We start from the raw sequence: 14,937 nt of genomic DNA, 5'->3' as shown, positions 1-14,937 counted from the left end.
CCTGGGGAAATGAGGAGGTATTGTGGGGTTGGTGGGAGGGTGTCGGAGGAGGGGACAGAAAGGGGGAGGGACCTGGGATTGACATGTGAAGCAACCTTGTTTCTAATTTAAATTTAAAAAAAAATAATAAAAGAATTCCACAAAAAAAAAAGGAGATGGACTCTTAACCAATACTTGCTGGTGCTGTGTTCCCCCGCCCCCCACCCTTTCCTTCTTCCTTTTTCCACCTATCTATCTCATGTAGCCCAGGCTAAACTCAAGTTATTTAGCCTGACCTCTTTGTCTTCCTACTGCTCCCTCCTAAGTGCTGGGATTCCAGGCATGAGCCACCATGCCCAGCCAGTGTTTCTGGAATTTCCTAAGAACTTAAAGCCTTGCTTAGCCTCATGAGAATGATTCGGTTTCTTTACTCAGGTAGTTTTTAACCGTCATTACCTTAGACTTCATTTTAAAATAACCCTGTTCTAACAAATAACCTCATGCCCAAGGGACTCAAACTCATCGGTGGGGTGTTAGACTGAAATCACAACCCATGGCCCCCAAAAGAAATGAGAAGCTGACTCAAACTGCATGACTTGGGGAAGGTTGTCTGCACCTTCCCCTCCATCGAGCTTCTGTTTCAAAGACCTTATGTCCGTTGTAAGCTTTAAGTAAGGACACAGACACTAGCCTTCCATTTGGTCTGGACAGAGACTAGATAATGGCAGTTCATTGACATGCTTTCCAGGATGGTTGCCAGGCGGTTGTTTCAGGACTGTCATAATCTCTGAAGTGTCAGAGATTACACACCTGCACAACAAACCAACTCTCCCTGAAGAGCGTGAGTGTCGGGAACTTTTATTCATGTCTTCATCTTCGAATTCTGTAGGAATTGGCATGAGATACTTTCCTTTTACCTGTAGTTTGGATTTGGGGATCCAGCCATTATTTATGTGGATGGTGTGATGAATTTCAGCAAGTGATGAGCTTGCCTGAAAATGGCAGGGAGGCAGCCATGGGCCGTCGTGTTTCTCCCTGTAAATTGCATCGTCCATTACAGAAGGTACAGTAAGTTCTTCTGTGAAATAATAGCTCAGCCTCTTCACTGTATGCTCCCACCAGGACAACCTCATCCATGGTGTTGCCCCCATGATGAACTTATTCTGTCTTCACTGTGAGTGGAGTTCACAGGGCTTAGTACAAGGTGAGAACATCCCGGTGGCAGGAGGGGTGGAGCAAAGCTACTTACCTCAGCACAGCCGGGATGCAGAGAGCCTACTGACACTTTCTTTTTAACTAACTGGGAACCATAAAGTGACTGGTGCTCCGCCACACAAACTCACAAAATGCCAGTTGCTGTGGACTCCGCTAATGAGTCTACATATTTGTCAAGTGGATTGATTTCAGCAGTGTGTACCTTTCATTCAACAGCATAATTAGCTTTTTTACTTTTAAATTCTGTGAGCATTTCTTTATAGAGAATGGGGACTAAAAGGAGTCTCCGAGAAACTACTTATCATACATATAATATTCTGGTGTCAAGGAAAAAGCTTTCCATATGTTGTTTCTGATCTCAGTAGGAAACCTGAGAGGGAGAGGTTTTCATGATTTTTCAAATTTTATTTCACTGGATTTATAAAATATGTAACAATTAGAAGTTCCTTTTGTATGTGTATATGTAGTATGTAATAGGTTTGCATGTGTGTGGTGCACATGTGTATGAGTATATATGTGTTTTATATATACTGCATGTCTTCCTTGATCAGTCTCCAGTCTCTTGCTTGAATCTAGGGCTTGCTCATTCTAGTTGGCTAGCTGGCTCCGGGGTCCTTTGTCTCCTTCCCAAAGTACCAGGATTATGGGTGCCCATCTCACTTTTGTGGGTGCTAGGGGTGTGGATTCTAGTCCTCAGACTTGAAGAGCAATTGCCTGACAGAAGGAGCACCCCACCCCCACCCCATGTTGCTTTTATGAGAGTGTCCTGGTACAGTGGAATGAAGTGCTAACTCCATTAACGTCTCAGGAATGGGAAAGAGCTTTGAGAGTAGGATAGAATGAGCAAACTTGCATGTGTGAAAATGACTGAAGACCCTGGTGTAAACCACACCTTGTGTTTACAGCTGGTCTTCAGAATAGAAGGAAGGTACTCAGAGATGACATGATCACAGTGTTTATATAAGTAACACATCGTGTTTGACAGGGAACAGGAACCACATTCAGACTTCATATTCATCCTTAGATACCAACCTATCAAACTGCAGAAAAACCAAAGAAAAATTAGCATAATATATCCATTTAATGCCCTGGAGTTAGCCAATTATGTAGAGACTCAGGCTATACTTTCTATTCTTCCTGGGAACTACTCAAGTTCTTTGTCCAGAACTTAGAGTTCATTTTTTTGAGCTATCTGCTGTGGCTTACATGTATCATCTCTAAATTTTAGGTATTGAAACTACTGGGCATTGGTGGCTGCAGAAGGTGATTAGGCAGAGCTCACTGAGTAGATAAAGCTTTCACAGGAGTCTACACAGTTCATCTTTCCCTCTACCTCCTTCTCCACGTGAGGACACTGTCCCTTCTCCGAGGGTGTGCTCAGGCTCCATCCGGGCAACAGAGGCAGCCCTCACTGTCAGTTACAGCTGCTCTGCGGCTGAAACCTGGAAGCAGCCAGAATGTTTGTTTCTGTTATCAAATCCAGATGTTTTCAGTGTGGAAGCCAAAGCTGGAATATCTGTGTCAGTCCATAACAGTAGCTCATCTAGTTGATGACGTCTTTGGCACAAGGTCCTTCAGTGTTAAGTCTTATTGCTGGAAGGTGGCCATTTGTGTCGGGAGTGCTGCTTTTGGTTATGATTACATTTGACATAAAGAGCAGTTTCAGGCTAAAAGAGAAAGGCCAGATGTCTTGGGGATACTGACTGCTGCTGATATTGGAGTTGCTGAGTGAAACAAAGAAAGTCTATCTGGTTATGAGCATTGTTACTTCTTTCTTCATGTCCCAGGACTGTGACAGCATCAGAGTCAGGGGAGAGCAATTCTAGGAATCACCCCTGCTTGTCTTGGGGGTCAGAGACTGTAGTCGGGTACGAAGCTACTACTGACAGACTTTTATTTTATTTTGTAACTTTGAAAAGTAAGGTCTTTCCTGGTTCCCATTGACTTGAGATAGATGATTGATGTATTGTACTGACAGTTTAATGTAATTAATTTTCTTTGAACATTGATTAAACGTCATAGACTGTTTCCCTAGAATATATTGACAAATCAGAATGAAGTTATTCCCAAGCTAACACTACCCAGCGTAACTTGCTTAATAACCGAATTGTCCTGCATGATTTTATCTAATGGGATTGTCACTAGCTGCACTTCACACATGACTCATGAAACTGAGGAAGTGGACTTCTTATCTAATATATTGAAATTAATATGAGCTTAAGCCACATATACCTGATGGCTACCATATTGGACAATACAGTCTTAAACCCACCTAAATCCTGTAGGTAACAGTCCCTGTAAAAAAGGTTTGTGTAGAATTTCATAGTCCTAGTACCTTACTGTTCAATAATGACTTGTAATAGAGCTTTGTTTGGCACTGTGTAAGTAACCTCTTTGTCATTCAAGATTTAAAGGTGTTTTCAGTGTTTGATTCTGTCTCTTCTATGCTGCTGTGTCCATGTGGGTTTGTCTCAGGTTGTTAATGTTTGTTAAGATAATTTGAGAACAGCTATAGAATGCTACAGTAGAATCTCTTATGTCACTGTGTCCCCTACTAGGAACACTCTGGTGATTTCAAACCATTTTTGCCTCAGTATTTTAAAAGTGCAGTTCCTGTACTTACTTGAACATTACTTAGTAATAAGATTAGAATTCTAGGCATGATCTTCATACAATCTGATGTTTTATCTCTGTGGCAATGGTCCTCAACCCTGGTGCATGTGAGAGGCAATGAAGGAAACTTTTTTTTTTTTTTTTTTTTTTTTTTTGGTTTTTCGAGACAGGGTTTCTCTGTATTGTTTTGGAGGCTGACCTGGAACTCGCTCTGTAGACCAGGATGGCCTTGAACTGACAGAGGTCCTCCTGCCTCTGCCTCCCAAGTGCTGGGGTTAAAGGCGTGCGCCACCACCACCCTGTGGAAGGAAGCTTTTATGTTCGCCTACTGCTCTAGCCCAGGCTTCCTGACCTGGGCAGAAGAGGGTGTGCACAGTACAGTGTTTAGCCGCTCGTATGACTGGAGTAATTAGTAGGCTTGAGGCAACTAGAAGATGTGGCTTTCTATATGGAGGAAAATATTCTAAAGTAGAAACTAATTCATAATCTCCCTTCCCCTTTCTAGTTGGAGCCCAGATTTCAAGTTCCGAGTAAAGTGCCATCTGGGGATGGGCCCCATTGTGCTCACACACTCAGAACGAGCTATCCAAGGAATGTCCTAAAGGTCAGTGCCTGGAAGACAAATTAGTGGGCTTATGTTTAATCTTTACTAGCAATGAATTTATTAGTAAATTGTGATGATGAATTACTTTTGAGTAGAAATGGCTTTTAAAATTGATTTGGTTCTACCTTTATACATTTGATTATTGAAATATCTCAGGAACTATAAAATGTCTTAAAAATTACATTTGAATAGGCTATTTAAAGGAAGATGTGTAGCTCATGTTTACCTGTATACTTATAGATGTGTAACATGTATGCAAAGATATCCAAGAAATTGGTGATGTTGGGAGGGGACATGAGGCTTGCTGGGGCTTCTTTTCACTGTGTATTTTTGTATTACTGTATTTTAAAACCTGTGGTTATGGTAAATTCCAAAACAAAAACAAACAAAACCTTTACCTGAAAACTTTCTCAAATTTTTAGTGGTAGTTTTACAGTTTTTCCTACTAGGAAAATAGAAAACAACCCTGTTTTAATTGGAGTTGATGGCCTTTGCTGATTTGGTTTGGATGTGAGATTTGGGAATCCTTCAACTTTCTCTTTCCTGAACTCAAGACCTAGGGTCTAATTTTTCGTTGCATCTTCTTATGCTCTATTTAAGTCATCTGTCCCTCTTGATCTTTAACACTAGAGTAGGCTCTTTCTCTGGCTTAGTTCCTGGTACGAGCGCTCTTGCAGCCGCACAGGTGGATGGCCGAGTCCTCTGCATTTCATCCTTTGATTCTGAAAGGCTGCCAGTTCCCTGATTGTTGATCCTGTGTCAGTGGCATCACCTGTCCCACCACTACCCCACCTTTGTCACCAAAATAGCATTAAATTCATCCACCAGACACCACACACTGTTTGGAAACTTTAGTTAGCCTCACACATGAGCCTTTACTGATGGTTTTGTCTGCCTTTCCTATGCTGGGCTCATCTTCATCGTAGCCTCAGGGTCAATACTTAGAGGAGCCAGCATCATGTCTCATGCTTTTTCCCTTGGTTCATAGTCTGTTTACTAGACATAAGGTCCATCCCATTGAAAGGGCTTGAGTTACACTTCCAAGATATTGTTCAGATGTCACTTCTGATGCTAGCTGATGTCTTCAGTATTTTCCGTGGCATCTTGTTAATTTAAATACCATTGTTTACTGTAGCTCACATTTAGCCATAAACAGGAATTTAATATATCTTTGCATTTCCTTACAAGGCACTAGGAAGCGGTCTGTTTACTTTGCTGTCACTATCATCTGGCAGAGAGCTTGGATGCCAAAGTGTTTCTAACTGAACAAGGAAACAGAAGTTAACGTGTGCGGGTTGTATATTCTTGCTTATAAATATTTGCACTCACCGCTTTAGTGTCTTTGGGAATGAAATAAAAAGCTAAAATCAGCACGAATGAAGAAAAGGGATCATTAATTGCTTGTATTTGAGAAGAAGGGAAGTGACCATCTTTTTAAAGAGCCCAGCACATTGCTGACAAATGGTTCATGTGGTAACTGCAGTGCAGTTTGACTTTGATTTCACATATTGCATTGATTGGATGGCTTGCCTTTTCTCATTTTCATTTGGAACCTGACACTATCTCCCCTCATCATTTTGTAGTTTGACTGTACACACCATGATAGAAACTTACTGTAGTGTCCAAGTTTCTATTTTTATGGATGCAGCGATCTGATGAACATTCAGTGCTGGTTCCTTGCTAAGTTTAAAAAACTAGTTACAAGTGTGTAGTTCTGCAGTTTTTCAGTGTTCCAAATAGGGAAACTGGTAGGTTGGGAACTGTAAGCCTGCTCTGCATCACACCGTGTAGGTGATGAAAAGGATTCCATCCGGAGTCAGCAGGAGTGACTAGCTGAGAGAGCAAAGGTGGTGACAATTTTTCCTCCTTCCTTTTCAAACCTAAGCTCTCAGCAGGGCAGTGGTGGTGCACACCTTTAATTCCAGCACTCAGGAGCCAGAGGCAGGTGGATCTCCGTGATGTGGAGACCAGAGTGGTCTACAGAGTGAGTTCTAAGACAGCCAGGCTACACAGAGAAACCCTATCTCGAAAAACAAAAACAAAAACTAAGCTCTAAATAGACACATACTTTTAACCCCATTTTTCCTAGTAACCAAAAACATTGTAGTTACTTAAAAAAACTGGTGTGTGTGTGTGTGTGTGTGTGTGTGTGTGTGTGTGTGTGTGTATGGGGGGGGTCAGTTCACATCTGCAATGCAAATCTTAGGAGGCAGAGAGGGTTGTCAGTGTTCACACCTGTAATCCCAGTACTTAGGAGGCTGAGATGGGGTGTGGTTACAGATTCAAGGTCAGTTTGAGTTACATAGTACATACCAGATCTGCTGGGGTGTCACAGCAAAGCCCTGTCTAGTAACAGCAGAAGTTATTTAAGTGGTTCTGACAGAAGTGGGGGATTCTAACTCTGAGTCCAGGGAGAAGAGATTACCAGCCACTATCAGCCAATATGTGATCTCTACTTTGAGTCTGACTCATAAGAGACAATTGTAGAAGCTGTGACATTTATGAGATGATTTATGGATATTTGAAGGTAGTTTTTGTTAGCATTTCTGTTGCCGCAAGGAAACACCATGACCAAAGAGCAAGTTTGGGGAGGGAAGGGTTTATCAGGCTTACACTTCAGCATTGCTGTTCATCACTGAAGGAAGTCAGGAAAGGAACTCGTTAGATTTAGGAAGCAGGAGCTGATGCAGAGGCCATGAAGGGGTGCTGCTTATCGGCTTGCTCAACCTGCTTTCTTAATGGAACCCAGGACCAGCAGCCCAGGGACGGCACCACCCACAATGTACTGGACCCTCCTCTATTGGTCACTAATTGAGAAAATGCCTTACAGCTGGATGTCATGGAGGCATTTCCTCAGCTGAGGCTCCTTCCTCTGATGATTCTAGCTTGTGTCAAGATGACACAAAATCAACCCAGTACTTCAGGGGCCCCCTTTTACTTATTTTTATCATGATGCTCAGCTTGGGAGATCCTTGGGGTTCTGATGCTTCCTTGAGTGCTGGAGTCATAGTCATGTAGTCATGTGTGTAGGTGGAATTTCTCTGTGTCCCAGCAGTCACTCCCAAATAACTACACAGAGGCTTATTATTTATTATAAACGCTCTGCCAATAGCTCAGGCTTGTTACCAGTTAGCCTTAAAACTTAAATTAACCCATTTATATTAAACTACATTCTGCCATGTGGTGTTACCTCTTTTTCATCCTGTACTTTCTGTTTCCTCTCCATGACTCACTGGCAACCCCTCTGACTCCACTCTCCTTCCCAGTATCCTCTGTGTCTTGCTGTCCATCTATACCTCTTGCCTAGCTACCAGCCTGTCAGCTCTTTTATTATAAAACAGAAGGCACATTGGCAAAGTCTTCACAGTGTACAAAAAAGACTATTCCATAACAAATATCCCCTACTACTAACTGCTGTATTTCATTTTTAAAGGTTATATTCATCCCCCAATGAATTTACAATAGGCTTTTTACAGTATATTCCCAAAGTTTAATGCCAAAACAGGGTTTTGCTTGTCAGGAAGTACACATATATGTGTTGAACTATGAATAGCAGAAATAGCCCCCATTCCAGTCAGTTTAAACAGGAATGCTTTACTGGAGTATTAGTGCTGTATAGACTCATGGAGCAGAGGGAAGGACTGTCCTGTGCTATAGAACAGACCATTAAGGATGCTTTCTATTGGAGATTTATTTTCATCTTATGAATATGTGTTTTTTGCCTGTACAATTGCACCCAGTGTCCAAAGATCCAGACGAGGGTGTTAGATTCCCCTGAAACTGCAGTTACAGAGAGTTGTGAGCTGTCATGTGGGTGCTGGGTGCCAAGCTGAGTCCTCGGCAAGAATGGCATGTCCTGCCGGGCGTTGGTGGCGCACGCCTTTAATCCCAGCACTTGGGAGGCAGAGGCAGGCGGATCTCTGTGAGTTCGAGGCCAGCCTGGTCTACAAGAGCTAGTTCCAGGACAGCCTCCAAAGCCACAGAGAAACCCTGTCTCGAAAAACCAAAAAAAAAAATTAATAAATAAATAAAAAGAATGGCATGTCCTTCTAACTGGGAGTCATCTCTCCAGCTCCCCTTGACCATGCTTTATGTATGGGGCAAGAGATCTGTAGGTGTGGCCAACTCAAAGCTATAGGCCAGATCTGACCTGTGCCCCAATATGTGTGTTACTTGAACTGTGACTAAACTGCCATTTTAAAATATTTGAAAAATATCACCAAAAAACCAATGATGTATATGTCTATATATAATCTATACTGGAGCATAGCCACACTTACTTATTGCATGTGCCTGCTCTCACCCCACAAAGGCAGTGTTAAGCACTTATAAGAAAAACTGCCTGGCAAAGTAGCTATTATCTGGCTCTTGGGGGAAAGGTTTGCCAGCCCTCGTTCTAGGATATACACTCTAGGCTGCCTCAGGAAGCTGCAGTTGTTGCCAAAGAGCTGTGACAGGTCCTGGAACTATAGCCCCACAGCTGAAAACATTTACCATGTGGTCTCCACTCTCTTCTGCCTGAGAAAGCTTATGCAAGTTAGTTTGATCGGCTCATCCTAAATTGCAAGCAGAACCTGTGTGTAGTCTGGAACCCCTGCTATTTTGTCTGTGTGGTATATGATGGCATGTTACAGAAGCAGGGGAGAATGGATGCTGGCCTTCAGTCCCTGCTACGTTTATCACATTGTGGATATAAAACTTGGAAACACAGCATCCCTGAATTCATTAAAATGGTACCTTCCGCTGGGCATGCATCTGGCTCCTTCTGCAGAGGCTGTGGGGGGGATCTCAAGTGTGAGGCCCATGTGGGCTGCACAGTAGGCTTCTGTGTCCAGGTTTAACAGAAGGGTGGGCATGAGGATGTGGCTTACAGTTCAGTGCTTGCCTAGCATTCATAGGTCTTGGGTTTGATGCAAACATCACCAAAAGCAGCAACAATGCAGGATCAGTTTTTCACCAACTCTACACCACACATTGCTTAGCTGTAATTATGATCTTGTTCTGAGTAGACATTGATTGCCCACTGTGTGGTAGTCCCATACCTGTGCTGTTTCTTTCTCTTGCACTATAAAACTGAGACAATTATCTGATTTAACTAACGCTGAGCAAGGTATGGTCTACGGTGATTGACGACTTTTCCTTGTGTGCTTTACCCTAGCTCTAACTACCTATAACCCCAGCTCCAAGGGATCAAGTACAGTCCACAGCAAATTCCCTGCCCCCCTTGTAAAAATATCCCCAAGCGCTCAGCAGAGATGCTGTTGGTAAAGTCGCAGGCTGCGCTAGATCATACCCATGGGATCCGGGTTCTATTTCCCATGAGACTGCACAACAGGCCAATGAGATGAGGATTCAGGCTCCATCCCATATGCAAATCGTTTGTTTAGTTAGAATCTCTTAACTTTCTGAAGCTAAATCTAAATAATTTTAAGGCCAGGACTTTGAAAAACTAAAACCAGGGACTGGAAAAATGGCTCAGTGGTTAAGAGCTCTGTTGCTCTTCCAGAGGTTCTGAGTTCAATTCCCAGCAACAACATGGTGCCTCACAACCATCTTATAGTAGGATCTGATGCCCTCTTCTGGCATAAAGTTGTACATGCAGATAGACCACTCATCAATAAAATAACTTTTTAAAATCTTAAAAATAAAAGAGGCCGGGCTTTGGTGGCGCACGCCTTTAATCCCAGCACTCGGGAGGCAGAGGCAGGCAAATCTGTGTGAGTTCGAGGCCAGCCTGGTCTACAGAGCCGATTCCAGGACAGCCTCCAAAACAATACAGAGAAACCCTGTCTTGAAAAAAACTAAAAAAAAAAATAAATAAATAAATAAAAGAGAAGGGAGGGAGGGGCGGAGGTGGTGAGGGAGGCAGGCTTATGAGAGCAGGGACCGAGCTCAGTGCTGAAGTGATGCTATCCCAGGGGTAAGGGCGGGATTGCTGACTGTTACTGTAAACCCTCATGCTTGGCGAATTCCCAGCTGTGGGTACTTGGCAGCTGCTGCCTGGATTCTGATCCGTCAGCCCTTCCGTTGCCTTTACAGCTTGTGTGGTTGATTTGATCTGGACCAGCAGCTCAAGGTTAAGAGCCGGACAGACCAAAGATCCCTCTGTGTTCCCACTTATGTTGGGTATTTAGGGAAAATATTTCCTGAAACCTGAGTTTCCTTATTAAATCAAAGTGATTATTTAAAATAATAATGTCAATAGTTATTGTTGCTGGATTCATTTTCTCCCTTGAAGCTTTAAATTTCATTTTCTTATTCATGAAGAAATTTGTAAGAACACTTAAAATATCTAGCATATCATTGTGTTTAACTGCCAGTAGTGTCTTTTTATTTGTAGTTCCCCTCAGTGGGTTCTGTCGGGGAATTGTTTCCTTAATATTCGAGTGTTATTCATATTTGGGTTCAGAGTGTGATGGTTATAATCAGGGAAGACTAACAGAACAGGAAACTCTCAGGAGAGAAGGGAATGTCATCAGGTGTGTAGAACACTTCCTGGATGTCAGCTGTGTCTGGAAATTAGAATTCTCTGGCAAGAGCTTCACCAGGACACAGTTCTTGTTTGTTTTCAGTCTGGTTACAGCCTTGGTGGACATAGGGTCCGTTGGTCTCCCTCTCCCTCTGTCTCCTCCTCCCTGCTAATAGTACAAGATTGGTGTAGTTGTGGTTTTTTTGTTTGCTTGTTTTTTTGTTTTATTCTTTGAGGACCATCACCCAGCTCCCAAATAAATACAGAGAAATTTAATCTTACTTATGAGTACCTGGCCTTAGCTTGGCTTGTTTCAACTTAAAGTATCCCATCTACCTTTTGCCTCTGGGCTTTCCCCTTTCTCTATTCTGTAAACTCTCCTTCTACTCTGGCTGAGTGGCTGGCATCCTTCTCTCCTTGTTTTGCTCCTCCCTCTTCTCTTATTCATTCACTCTGCCTTCCAGCTCCACACATCTCTCTCTCTCCTGCCCAGCTATTGGTCGATTGACTCTTTATTAGACCGATGACATGTTTTAGATAGGCAAAGTAACACAGCTTTACAGAATTAAACAGATGCAACATAAAAGAATGCAACACATCTTTGCACCATTAAGCAAATATTCCACAACGTCAACAAATGTAACACATCTTCAACTAATATTCCACAACAGACTGGATCCGGAGTTCTTCATCTTCAAATTTTAGCTAAGGTGGGTTTTTCCATTTTTCTGGCAACTTGCTCTTACACCTCTGAGTGTGTCTCTCCATCTGTCATTTTGTGGCAATACTTGAGTCCATTTCTGTGGAAGTACCTAGCACTCTGTCCAAGTCCCTGTGTGACCTAGGATCTTAGACTGTGCGTCCTAAGGGAATACTGACCCAGAGGCAGGAAGCAAGGGCTCCCTAGGGACCAGCACCAGCTCTGGCTCCTAAGTGTAGATGTGGTCCCTTTAGACGCCTAGTAGGATTCAAGGGCAGAAATCTGGTGAGCGGGAAGACTGGCTTTGAGTAGTCAATGTAGGCAGAAGTAGAGCTGCAGAAACCTGACAGGAGGGACTGGTCTGAGGGCAGACTGGGGAAACCGCTTGTTTCTTCCCAAGGTTGAAAGCCTGGGAAACATGTAAGTAACCCCATCTGGAATTCTTTCACGCACTCCCTTAGTTCTTGCCTCTCTGCTGGAAGGGCACAACCCCTGTCATCCATCGGTTTCCACACAGACTTCTCTGGCAAATGGCTTCGTGACTTCTGCTGGTCACATAGTAGAGTGAGCGCTTCATACAGCACTCACCACTGTATCCCAGAGACCTACCTTCCCCGGGTAACGGTTAATCTTGTAAAGACACCCCAGCTCTAGTAGCATAAGTCATCATTGAGAACCACCATTCTTATAACATGGCCACAGAACAAACAGGAGAATATGCTGAAGTATATGTTGACTCCCAAATACAAACAGGAAGTTGTTGAAGCCAAATCGGGGTCAGCTTGGTTTGTTGTTGTGGGAGAACATGGGTAGGCCTGTGCTGGGAGTACAAGATCAGATGTATTGTGTCATTTAGTGTTACACAATTTGTCTGGATGCTATTTTAAAATACACAGTTTTTTCCTCTTTCCGTCTCATGTTAAGAATCTTCCTGGAGTTGAGGGAGCTGACTGGCCTGTCCCTCCTTGCTCTTTGGGGTCTCTGAGCAGAACCATTTCCCTGGGGACAACACTTACTGAGTTGTCATCAGTAGCAGAGACAGAAGCCTATCCAGAATTTATTTTTGTTTATATGATTCTAATGGTCACAACATTTTTTTAAAAACAAAACTACTTCCAGCTAAGTATTTCTTCAGATGTAATATTTTTCTTGTTCCTTTCTAAATAGATAAGTTTTATTTAAGTGTTTTTTCTTTTTATAACACTAAAAGTAATAAAAAGGCTCACTGAATATACCTGAGAATCAATTTAGATAACAGTGTATGAACATACCTCATGGTTTTGTTGAGACTAACCTAAGAAATAAGTTGGTGTTTAAGTATCTAACTTTAGGTGTTAATCTTTTCTTTTTTAAAAAAATTTTATGTGGATGCATGTCTTAGCTGCATATGTGTCCTACCTGATGCCCTTGGAGGTCAGAGAGGGAACCAGATCCCCTCAAACTGGATTGGGCTGCCCTGTGCTTCCTGGGACTGGCACCCAGGTCCTCTAGAGAGGTAGCTAGTGCTCTTTCCTAATGAACCATCTCTCCGATCTCCTGTAAATAAATTCTTACAGAAAACTGTCATTTGTTGGGTCATGCTTAACTAAATTGAAGAGTATTATGAAATTATTTCCTAAAAAGCTATACTGTTAAGAAGGACGTATTTTTACTTATGTGTATGTGTTTATGTCTGTTGGAGTGTGTGCATGTATGATTATGTCTGTGGGGGTGTGTGCATGTATGTGTATGTCTGTGGGGGTGTGTGCATGTATGTGTATGTCTGGGGATGTGTGCATGTATGATTATGTCTGTGGGGATGTGTGCATGTCTGTGTTGAGTGTTCAAGGAGGCCAGAAGTTATTGGCTCCCCTGAGGCTGGAGGTGCAGGGGTTGAGAGCCGTGGGGTGTGACTGGGAACTGAACCTGCTTCCTTTGCAGGGGCAGCCAATGCTGTGAGCTCCCGTTGATCTTCCGTCTGTACTGTAGTTCTTTTAGCCATGGACAAGCACAGCCATTCCAAAGCAGGTGGTGCCAGCTGCCATCATTGTTTGCATTTTTGAGGATGTATTATGGGTGTGTTTCCTAGTGCTAAAAACTAATGTAATGTTTATTTCGCCATCTTTCTTAGCTCTTACCTATCACTATATTCTTTTGCAATTCATATTATAAATGATGTGAACTATATCATTTTAAGTGGCTCTGTATGATCTTATATTTTCTTGTTTTGTCTTTATTCGCTACTGAGGATTTTTGTTTTACATTCTATTGTGTGTGTTTGATTGCATGTACATGTGTCTGTTCATGTGTGTGCATGCAGGTGAGAAGTTGGTTGGAAGTGGGTTCTTTCCTTTGACCGTGTGGGTCTCAGATATCAAACGCAGGCCACACTTGGTGACAGACTCTCTTCTCCACTAGGCGGTCTCATCCTCCCTACCTATTCATTTTTTCAGTGGCGATGGTCAAGGCACCAGCACCGGGAAACCAGCACGGTGAACTCCCTGTGTAAGCCCATTCCCTGAGCATCTCTCTGGACACAGACTTGGGAGGAGAAATCTGCAAGATGCAGCAGTGCCCTTGGAGCCCTCAGGCAGTGGGTCCTCACATCTGTGGTGCCTGTCCACACAGGACCCCTTAGCTTCCTGACTGACACTGATCCAATAGGCATGGGGTAGCATTTCCTTGTTTACTGTGCACCTCCTGGGGATTACGCCCCTGAAGCATCCTGGCATGTCTCATGTTTTGCCTTTCTTCATTAGGGTGGCTGTATTTTGCTGATTGTGAATTATTTGTAAATTCTAGTTTTTTTTAAATTTTATTTTCCAGTTTAAATTTAGATAAGAAACAAGGTTGCTTCACAAGTCAGTTCCAGGTCCCTCTCCCATTCCCTCCCTTCCTCCTGAGCCCTCCCCCCCCCGTTATCCCCTCATTTCCCCAGGGAGGGTGAGGCCCTCCATGGGGGTGTCCATAGTCTGTCATTTCATATAGGGCAGGGCCCCAAGAGTTCAGGGTGAGAGTGCACTTCACATTGTTCTATTGGAGTCCAAAGTCCGTGTGTATACTCGGGATGGGTACTGATCTGCTGCCCAAGGCTCAATAGATTACTTAGGCCTCCTCACTGACACCCAGATTCAGGGGGTCTTGATCAGTCCCATGCTGGCTTCCCAGGCTGATGCCTGGGATTCAAGAGTTAACCTTTGTCTGGTCAACTGCTTCTGGGGGTTAAACCAGCCCAGTCTTAATCCCTTTGATCATCAGTCCTCCCTCTCTGTTACTGGCTTTCTTGAGTTCAGCTCAGTACTTAACCAAGGGAGTCTGCCTCTTCTTCAATCAGCCACTAAATAAAGTTTCTGTTTCCCTGACTCTCTGGCCATATGA

At 43.1% G+C, this 14,937-nt stretch overlaps 1 protein-coding gene across 5 annotated transcripts in view; it reads left to right on the top strand.

Annotated features, from left to right (window-relative positions):
- The window catches only part of Wdfy3 (WD repeat and FYVE domain containing 3), a 225,667-nt gene that overhangs the window by 52,486 nt on the left and 158,244 nt on the right, over window positions 1-14,937 (top strand). For 4 of the 5 annotated variants that reach the window (XM_040747527.1, XM_040747525.1, XM_040747526.1 and 1 more), the window contains exon 3: window positions 4,313-4,411. The exons of the other annotated variant lie outside the window; for it this stretch is intronic. The gene's annotated coding sequence lies outside the window, so the exon portion shown is untranslated. The remainder of the gene's footprint in view (window positions 1-4,312; window positions 4,412-14,937) is intronic. 5 annotated transcript variants of the gene reach the window in all.

The sequence above is a fragment of the Mesocricetus auratus genome, unplaced genomic scaffold (assembly GCF_017639785.1).
Source record: "Mesocricetus auratus isolate SY011 unplaced genomic scaffold, BCM_Maur_2.0 Super-Scaffold_100006, whole genome shotgun sequence".
NCBI classification, from domain to species: Eukaryota; Metazoa; Chordata; class Mammalia; order Rodentia; family Cricetidae; genus Mesocricetus; species Mesocricetus auratus.
The sequence above is the reverse complement of the archived record's forward strand: the minus strand, read 5'-3'. Positions and strand labels throughout refer to the sequence as shown.